At 35.1% G+C, this 13,815-nt stretch overlaps 1 pseudogene; it reads left to right on the forward strand.

The window, feature by feature from the left end:
* The first annotated feature begins 791 nt into the window (after positions 1-791).
* On the forward strand, positions 792-932 carry LOC130458677 (U6atac minor spliceosomal RNA; annotated as a pseudogene).
* Positions 933-13,815: the final 12,883 nt, after the last annotated feature.

Genomic DNA, 13,815 nt, shown 5'->3' on the forward strand with positions numbered 1-13,815 from the left:
CCTCACACATAGCATTTTTCTCTCCCAATGCTGAGCTTCACAATAGGTCATCTCTTGTATCTGAATGTACTCCTTCTTCATCTCTGCCACTTAGAATTCCTAGCTTCCTTCAAGATTCAGCTCAAGTACCATCTCCTACATAAGACCTTTCCTATCCTCCTTCCAGAGGTTAGTGTCTCCCATCCACCATTAAATTACCTTGTATTTACTTTGTGTGTGTGTGTGTGTGTGTGTACATTCCAGTTATTCCCCCAATGAGCTCCTTGAGAGCAGAGACTGCTTTGTTTTTATCTTTTCTTTGCACCCCCAACACTCAACACAGTATTTAGAATATAATAGGTGCCTGTTGATTGACTAATACAAGAAAGACTATAGTTACTTATGCATTAATGGATTCCAAGGAAAATGTTACATCCAGAACAAGCATAATTGACCCCATGAAGACAACAAAAATCTTAGTAGCTTCCTCCATTCATCTCAATTTTCTTCTTCCTACTATCTCTTTCCACAGGTCATCCCACTCCTCCTGCCACTGACAGAGAAAGATGTCACATAAATATATTTATGTTTGGGCACACTACACACACACACACACACACACACACACACACACACACACACACACACACACATGCACACACTAACATAATTTACAGTATGATCAAATATCCTTTCATCTACTATATAGGGAAGGGGTTATCTCCTCTAATGATGCATGTCAAAGTAAATATTGCATATGTTATTTTATCACTTTATATATACATATACATTATTACTTAACATTCATTAATAGGCTATTTAAAAAGCAAAAATCTAAGTGTTCTCTTTAATAAGGAAGGAAAAAGTTTGACTAGCTGGTCCTAATAACCTTTATAGCACATATACAGTTAAAACATTGCCACCTTTTCTATGCCATCCAACTTTCTATTTTTTGTGTATGGAAAATAAGCAATGTGGTTAATGTCTAGCTTTCTTAAATCATTTTCTTAAGCTCTGGTTTATTCTGTTTTAGATTTTTTTTTTGGTTAATCAGATGCTTCTCTATTTTTCTACATTTTCATTTTTATTAAACAAAATAGCAGAACTTCAATGATACCTGATAATATTCCTAATTGATATGCAAGCTTTACTACAGTAGAAATTGTATTACAAAGCATTAATGTGTAATTTAATCTAAACTAAATCTATTATCATGGACTTGCAAAGTAATCAGCTGTTAATATAGTTGATGATTTGATATACCTAGAGAAAGAGAGATGGAGAAGAAACACAATAGAGGCTGTGCTAAACACCAATTTGACAAAGAGTATTATTAGCCTAGATAAGTTAATATATAGCCTGAAGAATCTTCAAGGGGTGGGCAAGGGAAGTAGCATTTGTTTATCGCCTACTATGCACGAGGCACCATGTGCTAAGCACTTTATAAAAATTAACTTATTTGATTCTTGCAGTAGTGTATAATTGAAAATCTATTACCCTAAAAAGAAGAACTACATTGCCCAGGAGCCCACTGACTTCCCTCCTTACTTACTTCCTGTAGACAGGGGATATTGGGCGGGGACATGGAGGTCCCATGATCTTTGGCATGATGACAGTGAGCATGGTGGTGTTAAGGGAGGCAAATGAACTGGCTAATCAGCTATGGGCACATGGTCTTTATTTTTGTATCCCTTTATTCTTTTATTTCTAATGATCTCCTAATCTCCTAATATATAATAAATCTCCTAAAATATAATACTTTTATTATCGTACATTAATTTTAACTTTTATAGTAATGACAACTTTGAAAGGCACGGGCTATTATTATCCTCATTTTACAGCTGAAGAAATTAAGTCATGCAGAGATTAAGTGGCTTGCCCAGAGTTACCCAGAAAGTGAATATCTGTCAAATTTGAACTGAGATCTTCCTAATTCCAAGCTTAGTACTCTCTCCACTGTGCCACCTAGTTGTGTTGGCATGAAGTGAAAATATTGAGAATATTATCTGAATAATTAATGGGTTTTAAACATATTTTAGAGAAAAGATGTTTGAGGAATATGTATTTTTCCATATATTTACAGTGATTAAATTTACCAGAATATTACACCCAAGTCATTACTAAAACACCCATATTTTTGCCTATGTTAGTCCCAGACTATTATACTAGCTGATATTTGTACTTTAAGGTTTGGAAAGTACTTTAAATACATTATCTCATTTGATCCTCAAAACAACCCTGCATACATTTCCTCTCTTACTTTCTCTGTCCCATTCCTGCCCTGATTTTTTGACTGTCAGGAATTTGGCTTCAGATTATGAGAGAGAAGTAGGTAGAAAGAGGTTGCAGCACTGGACCCATACAAAGACATGTAAGTGCCCATGCCTATTTCTACCATGAGTCAATTCTTTTTGGCAAGGTCACTTGATTAAATTTACTGCAATATAACAAATTTGGAGGAAGAAATGGAGTTTTGTTGATTGGTTGGGGACTCATAGCTAAGTTCTACTTTAGGATATATCTACAACTCCATACATTTCTGAATAAGAAATTGTCCCATGTTCCGTGACCCATAGAGAGAGCCAGAACTGAGGAGAGAAAGTCACTGACACTACCAGGTTCAGAGAAAGAAACTTCTACCTCTCTATGGGCAGGAAGAAATTTCCAGGGTAAATGTGGAAGATCCCATTAAGTCTCTAGCAATGCTATCCAGAAGTAATATGAAGATGAAATGTAATTTGCAGTGGTCAGACATAAAATGAAACTTGCTTAGGATAAGTGTTGGAGTTGATATTTGAACCATTGGTTTATTTTAATTCCAAGACCAGTTTATTCTCCTTTACACCACACTGCTCTCACTCTTCTACTATGTTTTTGTCTGTCTCTCTCTCCAATATGAACATGTATTCCCTAAAACATCAAATTCCTCAACAATCAATGAAAAACACTTTTCAGGGTCATAGAATAATTTCCATTATTCTTTTTTTTCTTTGAACATTTTGTGAGCAAGTTTCAATCAAAGTGATTTCATTCATCAAGGGGCAGCCTGAGGGCAAGTCATGGGTCTTCAATAAGATCTCCTCATCTTATCCCTATGTATCTAATAATAATTCCTTTCTTTTTTCAAAATTCTTTCATCTGTTATCACTAAAAGGGTGCTCAAAAGAAACACATTAATGACTCAAGTTTTCTCCTCAATTGAAAACGTGGCTTAATTTTGTTGTTATGTGTCATAAAATGGCCAGTCTATTCACCTACAAAGAGTTAAAAGAGTTTAACAGCATAAAATAAATCTAGAGATAGTGAAACTATTTGAGCAGAAAGTTGTAATTTTCAATCTTTATTGTAGAACAGGAAGCCATGGTGAAATGAAGCAGACTAACAATAAAATAAGACTTCTGGTTGAATTGTATTGATCTATTTTTCTAGACTGTTTTTAAAAACTGATTCTCAACATGTAAGTTTAGCCCCTTAGAGCTAATCAAGGTGCATAGGTGTTTGCCTTTAGATTATGGGTTGCAGAGGGAAGAGAGGCTTGGGGAGAAACTCACATTTATTTCTCATATCTTTCATTGGAAGTTTTATTTCTCTTACATAACTGCCTAAAAAAATTCCTGTTAGTTTTACTCCAATTCAGGAATTTTATCAGACTGTTAGTTTATGAATATTTTAGGAAGATTTTTAGTATAATTTAATGATTTTATATAGTATTGGGTAGACTATAATCACAAAATGACTATTTAGTTCATTATTTTACAATATAACTCTATTAAAAAAATATTTTATAGTATTTTGATATTATTTCAAAAGAAATGGCAGCAAGAGTTTTAATACTACATTATTTTTTAAATAATTTTTCACAAATACCAGATTCATAATTTTTCACATTATCCAAAATAGAATAATTTTAAACATTTTTAATTTAATTAAGCATTAAGAGAAAATTTAAATGTATTAACATTAATGATTAAAACATTTTTAAATTTAAACATTAAAATAAACTTTAAATTTATTAACATTGATTTTGATGGTTATATATATGAATAATATTTTTTAAATGCTAATGTTATTTTAGCATAATTGGTTTGCCAAAAGTTATAATTGGGTACTTTTCTCAGTAATCTTTACTTTTGTTCTACCATTGCCCTGGATTTTAGGTTATAATCAAAAGTGCTTCTGAGTTTTCTTCAGTCTCCAAAATTTCCCTTGCTTCCACCTTCTGCCCACCTATTGCTATCACCCTAGTTCAAGACCTCATTATTTATTATTAGCTAAACGCTTCCTAACTGGTCTCCCCATCTCCTCTCTCTAATTTCCCCAACTCATCTTTCACAAGATTGCCAAATTAATTTTTCTACTGTATAGGTCTTCGCATTCACCTGCTCAGGATGTCAGTGTCCCCATTAACTATTAAATGAAATATGTGCTTCTTAAGCTTACATTAAAGTCCCTTATTAACCTTGACCTTCTTTACCAATTTTCAGCTTTTTTTAATAGTATTTCCTTTTGAGTACTTTGCAGGATAGATTACTTTGATATACTTTTCACCACATTGTAAGTTATCATCTCTCTGACAACTCCAGGTGATCTATTCTTTTCCTAGTGATGTTTTAAGATTTATATACAAATTGCCCTCAACCAAGTAATCAGAGTTTTGCAGAAACTGGCTTTTCAGTTCAGTCTCAAAGTTAGACAGATCTGTTGGTTAGATCCTACTGCATTCTCAGCCTGTTGGTCAGTGTGTCCAGATAAGCCTCATCCTAAGAGCTTGACCTTCACCACTATTATCATAGCTTTGGTCAAACATAGTCAGGGGTATCCTCGAACTTGTGTTTAGGGCCCTGAACCAAAAAGACTGTAGTGGTAATATCTGTTGGTTAGGGCTACAAAAATAATGGCTTAACTTTCCCAAGAATCAGGGTATAATTTGATGGAGGTCCAGGTTGCAGGGTTCAGGCCCAGAGGACAAGATCTAAGTGTTGCTTCAATTTGAAGTGCCCAAAGAGACCACTATACGTGCCCAGATAATTCACCAACCAACTTAGATGTTTTTAAAGATATTTTTATAAAAGATGGAAGCCAGGGCTGGCAAAAGAGGATTAATACAGGTCTGTATTTCATGATACCATAAAAATAGTGTCAGTAGTTCTGAAGCTCAAAATGTTCAGAAATTGGCAAAACTAAAACACTGAAAACAACAAAGAGAGCTGATTTTGGTATATGGGACAGATAGAGGATCAAAAAAAAAGAGAGATGTTAAATTAGCTATTCCTCATGGCAGAAGTGATAGTAGCTGAGAAGAAGAAGATCAAGAAACTGAAGTCTTTCTTCCTTCTAGTTTCTGCCAAAGGGTTAAGAAATTTTAAAATGCCTTATTGAACAACTAGAAAAGGAAATTGTAATCAAAACATGGCTTTAGCAAAAACAAGCCTGAATTATCCAGTCCTTTCTTGGCAAGGTTACTCAGTTGACAGATAAGAATTCTGTTGATATCATTTTTTAGCAAAGCTTTTGATCAAGTATCTCATGCTATAAAGACATGCAATTTAAATAAGAGTTCAACTAAAAAGATTAGGAATTGATTGAATAACCTAAGTAAAAATGGTTCCATGATAACATGTTTCCAGTGCATTGACCCAGGGATCTTGGTCCTGTATTACTTAACCTTTTTATAAATGACTTGGAAAAAGCCATAGTTGGCATGGTTGTCAAATTTTCAAATGACCTAAACATAAGACACTTGGAAGATGAGTTAGACTGAAAAAATAGATCTTGACAGGGTAGTAAAGCATTGCAATGAATTAAGACAACATATAAACAGGATAAAGTTAAATACTTTGCTTGGGTTCATCCAAGTTCCTAGGTACAAGATAGGGGCGATATGGGTAAATAGCAATTTGAAAAAGATAGAAAGGTTTTGTTTCACTTCAGGATCAATATGAATCAGCAAACTGATAAGACGGTCAAAAATGTTCATGCAATCTTAAACTGTGTTAAAAGTAGCATTGCTTCCAGAAGAATGAGATAATATAATTCCTCTCTAACCAGCCATGGTCAGGCAACATTTAGAGTGTTGTTTTCACTGCTGGCCACTGAAGTTTCTAAAAGAACATTGTTAAGCTACACAGTGTAAAGAAGAGAGCAACTGAGGTGGTGAACACCCTTAAGTCTATTACCGTGGCACCTTGGTACTCATCATTAATTCATTCCAGTAAACAACTCAAGTACCAAAAGGTCAAGTACCAAATAAATTTTTCCCATAGAGAATAAGGTAAATTGAATTAATCCTTTCCAGACACCTAGAAAATCCAGATTTTATAAGGCACTACCTGCATTAATGGAATTTTATTTTACTAAATGCACATTAGTAACACATAGAAATAAATTTAAAAACAATAGTTTATTAAATAAAATAATTTAAACAATTTTACCTGTATTGGCCTAAGTGTGGAGAAGAAATGGTTATTGTCTGGAAGAGGAGTCCCCCTTCTATAATATCTGAGGACAACTGCCCTTCTGGAGTTCTTTCTCTTTCTCTTTTCTGTCCTTTATCACCACTGGTTGCTATCTAAGATTCACCAGGTATGAGCTTCACAAGAAACTTACCAATCCAATGACTGGTTTTTTCTGCATTTCAAAACTCCTCTAAAGTGGGCAATGGTCTGGTCATTTAACAAATTTAAAGTCTGCTTGTTAAAACTTTATCAGGGTGACCTTTTTCAATAGTTTTGCACTTTCACTCACTTTGCACATATTTCTTTGATTAATGAAGTGGGGACATCCTCCTTTGCCTTCTCCTCACCTGAAGAAAATTTCCCTCACCACTAGCTGTGGCTGCTTCCTTTGCATTTCCTGCAACTCCTCAGTGGTGAGTTCTTCTTTGTGCTCCTGAACAAACTAATGTTGTTTTGTCTTGTCTGGAGGGGGCACCCACTTCCCAAGATCAGAATGCCAACAAGTTCCAGCAAGCATGTCGAGTGCCAAGCAAACAGTGGATATCCTGACAATCTTTTTTCTCATCAAAATGTGTCAAATACCAAATTTAACAAGTTCTGAAACCATCAAGTACCAAGGTTTGACCATATAGACCTAAGAATAGGGTCATTTAAAGGAACTAGAGAGATTTAGCCTGAAGAGGAAAAAACTCAGAGGGAATGGGACAGCTACCTTTAAATATTGGAAACATTGCCCTGTTGAAGAGGCATTCTTAGAGGGCAGAATTCAGTGTAACAGATGGAAGTTGCAAAGGGAAAAAATTAGGGTTAATATCAGGGCAAACTTTAGAACTGTCCTAAAGTGGAATGGGGTGTTTCATAAAGTAGTGAATGGAGCTCTTCCTCATTAAAGTCTGCAAACAGAGGTTGAATGATTACTTGGTAGGTTGTAGTAGGAATTATTTAGTGACATGGATTAGACTAGACAGCCATTGAGGTCCCTTACAACTCAGGAATCCTATGAGTTTATTCACAGAATGATCAACAGTTGATCATCATGTCCAATTAATGGAAATGCTTTTGGAATGGTCAATGGATTTTTTTTTTAAGTAAAGAGGTAATTTACATGAAGGGGAATCAAATAAAGAAGCACATTTATCAGTTTTGTGGAGTGGGAAAGGCAAAAGAATGAGTAAAGATCTAACAATAATCCCATTCAGATTTATATAACAACATGTGACTAGCATGCCAGCTTTCCAACTATAAGTTATATGACTTCATTTTCTTCAATGCCACAAAATAATATATTCTGGAGAATATTTTGTGCTTTAGGAGCTTCAGGAACCTGAGAGTAGTTAGAATAGAGAAAAAATACTTGAGTGAGGATCAAAAGAAGCCAAAATTAAAAGTAATATTATTATACCAATATACAAAAGACCACCAGGACAGAAGATGGAATTAGATGAGAATACAGATCACCAACTTGTTATGAAAACACAATATCATAGGGAAATGTCTTACAGTTATCTGACATCAGATGGTATTCTTTCTCTTCCAAAAGCAGAGTAGGTATTAAATTTGGGGCTTGCCTTGATTATAACTTGATCTTTCCAGAGAAGAAGGAAATTAAAATATGGGGTATGTAACTATCTAGCATTAGATTAAAGTTTAATGAGAATATTTTATAGATATACACTTTCATTATAAATACTGCCAGAAGTTCATTTTTCTTAAAGTTAATGTAAATTTGTTATTCCTAAAAAAAGAATGGAATAATTCTACAAACCACTTGGTTTTTATTATTAACAAAGTTAGTATATAGTTTTTTTTTTAAGTACATTGTTTTAAAAATACCTTAGCTAAGAAGCTAATTGGTTATAGACTATCTTCTTTGCCAGACACACTATTAATCTTCTTAACAGTTGATCATGATGTCCAATTAATGAAAGTGCTTTCAGAATGTTCAGTGGATGATTTCTTCAAAGCAAAGGGATATTGTACATGAAGGTAATCAAATAAGGAAACAGGTTAATCAACTTTTTGGAGTGGTAAAGGTAAAAGAATGAGTAAAGGTCAAATAGTTATCCCATTTGAATTTGCATACCAAATCCATCATGGCCTGATTGCTGTTTATAAAATAATAACATACAAGAAATTTTTTTCAAAACATTTATTCCATTAGTCACAGCCTAAACCGATATAGCATTCATTAGTCACAGATGCCAATAGTTATTAGCAACATCCTGAAGGCATTTTCATCCTTAATATCTGTTACACTCTTCATGCATTTTAATTATAAATTAAAAGCAATGCAAATATTATAATCAAAGAAACTGAAATCATTTTTACTTTCTGAAATACCACATTAAAAAGCACGTTAGTTACAGAAATTCACATCAGCTGAATCACCTGAAAAAATGCAACATCTCATTATCATTACACCTGCAGGAGACAAAAAAAAATTTAAATAGGTCTAAATTTGTCATCACACAAAATCACACTGGTAAATATTTCTAAACAGAGTTTTACATATTCTAAGGTGGAAAAAAGTAGCAATTTTTATAAATTCATTAAATATTCAAATTACTCAACATTCAAATGAACTCAAGAAAATAATATATTCTGAAGTTTTCTTTAGCAGTTCATTTTATACAATTTATGTTTTTCACATAAATAATAATGAATATTTAAAACTTGAGAGATTCAAAGCAAACATTTTTGTTCAATTGTTTAAAGGCAGGAGGACATAATGTATCAAGGAGTCTTACCTTAGAGTGAGAAAAACTTTCCCCTGATGCCTAGTGTTTGGTCAGCCAAAGGAAAGTTATTTAAATTATGATTGTACCCTAGAAACTAAAACTAAGAATAATAGCAGATTTGCATTAGTAAAAGGATTCTCCTCACCAGAGAGTTCCTAGTGAAAAAGAAACAACCTCAGTTGTTTGAAATTCCTGAGATAGCTGGGAGAATAGGCCTAGAGATGGGAGGTCCTAGGTTCAAATTTGACCTATCATTCACTAGCTGTGTGACCCTGGGCAAGTCACTTAAGCCCCATTGCCTAGCCCTTACCACTCTTCTGCCTTGGAACCAATTCAGAGTATTGATTCAAAGAAGGAAGGAAGGAAGACTCCAAACAATATTGATGATGACATAATCTATCTAGTAAGTTAATGTAATGATATCTTCTGTGTTTTGTACTTACTTTTACCATTTCCCAAAACTTGATTAACCAGATGCTCAGGGGGAAAAACTTTTTTTTAATTTTGTTTAATCACATTTTCTGATTAACTCGGAGACTTAGGAGAAAATAACCAATTTTTCCAACCCTTATTGTTGCAAATCTATGTAAAATGTATCAGTATACATTCCTGCCTTAGTAGGGATATTAAATTAACATAATTGCCTTTTTCTTCAATAATGCCAAGATATTACAGGACATTAAAGTCATCAACAGTTTTATGTGTGTGTGTGTGTGTGTGAATGTCCTCCTCACTGAAGAAAGTGTGTCAAAAAAATTCTATTTAAATTTTATTTAGTTTAGTACTAATTAGTTCAGAATCCTGAGCATTTGGGATAAGTCAATCATTCATTTTCAATTTACTAATTCACAGAATAGCATGAAGAATATTAAAGCTTGAAGGTACTTCAATTGCCATCTAATCCAATAGCATCATTCTGCAAAGAAGTTTTGACCACATTCTCTATAATGTCAATAAAGAAAGAATTACACCTAAACTATGAAAGTGTAAATCAGAAGAATTTCAAACTATATCCAATCTCTGATTGTATTCTTATGGGCATGGGGGAAAGTGGCAGAATATAGGCCTTATTCAAAACTTATATAAATAAAATTCCAAAAGAGAAACAAACAAACAAACAAAAAAAGACCAAAAAAATGGGAGGTAATGCTGTATAACTACAATGACCAAGCTTGATCCCAGGAGAAAGGATGAAGAAATAAATTACCCTCTTATCTTTGGAGTGGTGATGTGAAATGTCACCCACACTACCAAATGTGGTCATTTTGAGAGTTTCCTTTGACCTTCCCTCCCTTATATAGTACACTCCTTTACAGAAAATACTTGCTCAGAAAGGAACAGAGATCAACTTCTCTTTAAATCAAACCCCTTGTAAAAGAAGAAACAGCAAATAAACATGGTTTAAATAGAGCAGGAAACTCTTCAGGGTAGCAATGCAAACGAACAGCAATCAGGCAGGGGAGAGAAGTGGAAAACAGATAGCTTCATCTTGTCTCACACTATTGCAAACAGGTAAAGGCAGACAAACAGCAACATTCTGTAAAGAAATTTTGGAAGGAAAAAGGAAAACAAAACTCTCTCCTTAAGCGGGTCAGTGAGCCAGAGGAAGCTCCAGCTGCTCTCAATTATATTCAGATTGGGGTTGCATCATGGCCTTTCCTTGCCATGAGCACATTGTTGGTGGCACCCAAGTCTCACTGTCCATCACCCACTCTCCTCTCCGTGGAGAGCCAGATTTCTCATACCCCTCCGGGCTTCTACCATCCATGACTCTTCAGTCACTTTCTCGAACCAGGAAAAACCATACAACCCATCTGCCTCCTTGCCAATGAGCAGCTTCTCAAATACTGCTGAAAGTCACTTTAATCTCTCCTTGCCCCAGGCAACTCCAAAATGAGAACTTTTCAAGCCTCTCATCTGCACTGGGAGCAGAGTTTTCTCCCCAGGAATTCCCTATGCTAATGAAATCCCAGGCCTGGACATATATAGGCACATGCATCTATGTGTGAGCTTACATGTATGTGCATATAACACACATGTAAGTTATAGGCATTGCTACATATAACATACAATAGTTATACGTGTATGTATATATCCACATATACACTCATTTATGTATTCTCAATGGACTATGTAATCACCTATAAATATTTCAAGGCAGACTGTGAGAACTGTTCTGATAAAAGCAAAATGTATAGGCATTTCATTCCATTTGATTTCCATTTCACAAACACTGATTACACACCTTTAGTCCATTCATTCTACAAGATGCTGAGAAAACCACGACAAAATGAAAGCGCCTGCACTGGGAGATCTTGGCGTCGGCCTTGGGATTAACACAAGGACATAGCCTTTAATGCTGCCTCTCATTCTAAACCTGTGGAAATGCTCTGAAGAAAAATAAGGTGATTTCATAAAGGTGAGAGGATTAACCTAGAGACCTTGAGGCCCGAACTAAAATTCCTTTATAATTAATTTTTAATAGCTGAATTTACCACCACTGTGTTTACCAACTAAGATTGTTTTAAATCATTTCTACACATCTAAAACACTTGAATTAGCATCTATATTACTTCTCAAATATGGACTTAACTTGGCTGTTGATAGTCTTGCTATAAAAACATGCTGGGGGGGGGGGGGGAGGTAGGAGCCATATTTTCACTGCAGTCTGGGAAGTTACCCATATGGAGAATGTAGTTCAAGGACATTTGATAATTATAATGATAAATATTTGTATTTCAATCCCTGTTTAAAACAGGACAGCAAAAAAAAAAAAAAGCTATAAAATAAAACAAAATGCAATGACTCATTATGAGTTAGGGAAATGGAAATGAGTGGGGCCAGTAACTGATCCCATAGTATCCATTTTTTAGCTGATAAATGAAGACCTAGAAGTAGGCTCAATAGGGGAAGTAGGTTTAGAAGGAGATATAGTTGTGAAAGACAAGAAGAGCTGCCATTGTGTGAGCAGTGTGGGAGACTTATGGAGAAAGTGTTCCATGTTAAAAGATTGTCAGATGGATGAGGCAAAATCACTAGCAAGGAAAGAGCTTACCAGAAAAATCCATCTGCCAGAATGAACTTCATCACGAACCAATACATGATCTGCAAGGGAAGAAAGAATAACCTTTAGGGGTCATAAATCCATAGAATCATAGATTTAGAGTTTGAACTAACCCTTAAGGCTGTCTAGTCTCTGGGTAATGGAATCATAGATTTCAAGCTGGAAGGGATCATAGAAGTCATTGAATGAAACCCTACATTTTACTAATGAGAAAACCTAGGCACACAGATTTTAATGGATTTTCCCAGAGACCATGTAGCTGGTGCAGAAGCATATATCATCACCAAGGTGTCCTTTGTGTTATAAGATTCAAAATCTGAGGTCACTGACCATTCCCTCCTATCATTCCATCTCTTCCTATGGCTCACTGACCCTAAAACCATTCTTCTTCAATTATTTCTATTCTTTCATTTAATCTCAATACTCCTCAGTCTTCACAAGGTGATTCCCTGTCTCATCATTCAACTGAAACTGGTCTATCCAAAGTGAACAAAAATCTTTTAATTACCTGATTTGGTTGTTTCTTTCTAGATCTAACTTTCATTTCCTTCTCTGCTGCATTTGATACTGTTGACTACCCTCTCCTCAATTCCCTCTCCTGTCTTGGTTTTCATGGTATTCCTCTCTCCACCTATTCTACCTACTTATCTGCCCACTCCTTTTCTATCCCCTTTACTGGTCCTTCCCTTATATTATGCCTCCTAATTTTGTGTGTTCCCCTAGAACTCTGTCCTCTTCAGATCATACTGGTTTAATTGCCATCTCTATGCTGATGATTTTTAAAGTTATACATCCATTCCCTAGCTCTCTGCATGACCAATTGCTTATCATCCATTTCAAATGGAATGTCCCAGGGACATTTCAAACTCAATATGGCAAAAACTAACCTCATTGCCTTTCTTCTCAAATTCACCCATCTTTCAAATGTCACTAAATCTGTCAAAGGTACTATAATTCTTCCACTCAGGTTCATAACCTCAGCATTATCTTTGATACCTCATTCTTCCTTACCCCATATAACCAATCACTTGTAAAATCTTTCTGCTTCTATCTTCCCATTTCTCATACCTGGCCCCTCGCCTCTGCTTATACAGCTACCATCTTAGTTCACTTCTTGCCTAGACTATTGCAACAGCCTCTTAATTGATCTGCCTGCCACAAGTCTGTCCACATTTCAATCCATTCTCCACATCGCTGCCAAAGTAATTTCCCTTAAGCACAGATCTGATCATGCCACTTCCCTACACGATAAATGTCAGTGGCTTCCTATTTTCTCTAGAATCAAATATAAACTAGCTTTTAAAGTCATTCAAAGTGCTACCCCAATCTGTCTTTCCTTCCTCCACTCTGTGATCCAACCAAAATTGGTCCGCTCTCTGTTCTTAACACAAAACACTCCATTTTCTTTCCCTGAGCTTTTGTGATGAATACCCACCATGCTTGGAATGAACCCCCTTCTCATCTTAAGACTTATAGACTCCCCCCTTCCCTCTTCATTCACAATGCAATGAAAGGACACACTCCTATATAAAAATTTCCTGATCCCCTCAACTGTGATTTACCTTTCTCAAATTATTGG

This window comes from Monodelphis domestica, chromosome 3 (genome assembly GCF_027887165.1).
Source record: "Monodelphis domestica isolate mMonDom1 chromosome 3, mMonDom1.pri, whole genome shotgun sequence".
NCBI classification, from domain to species: Eukaryota; Metazoa; Chordata; class Mammalia; order Didelphimorphia; family Didelphidae; genus Monodelphis; species Monodelphis domestica.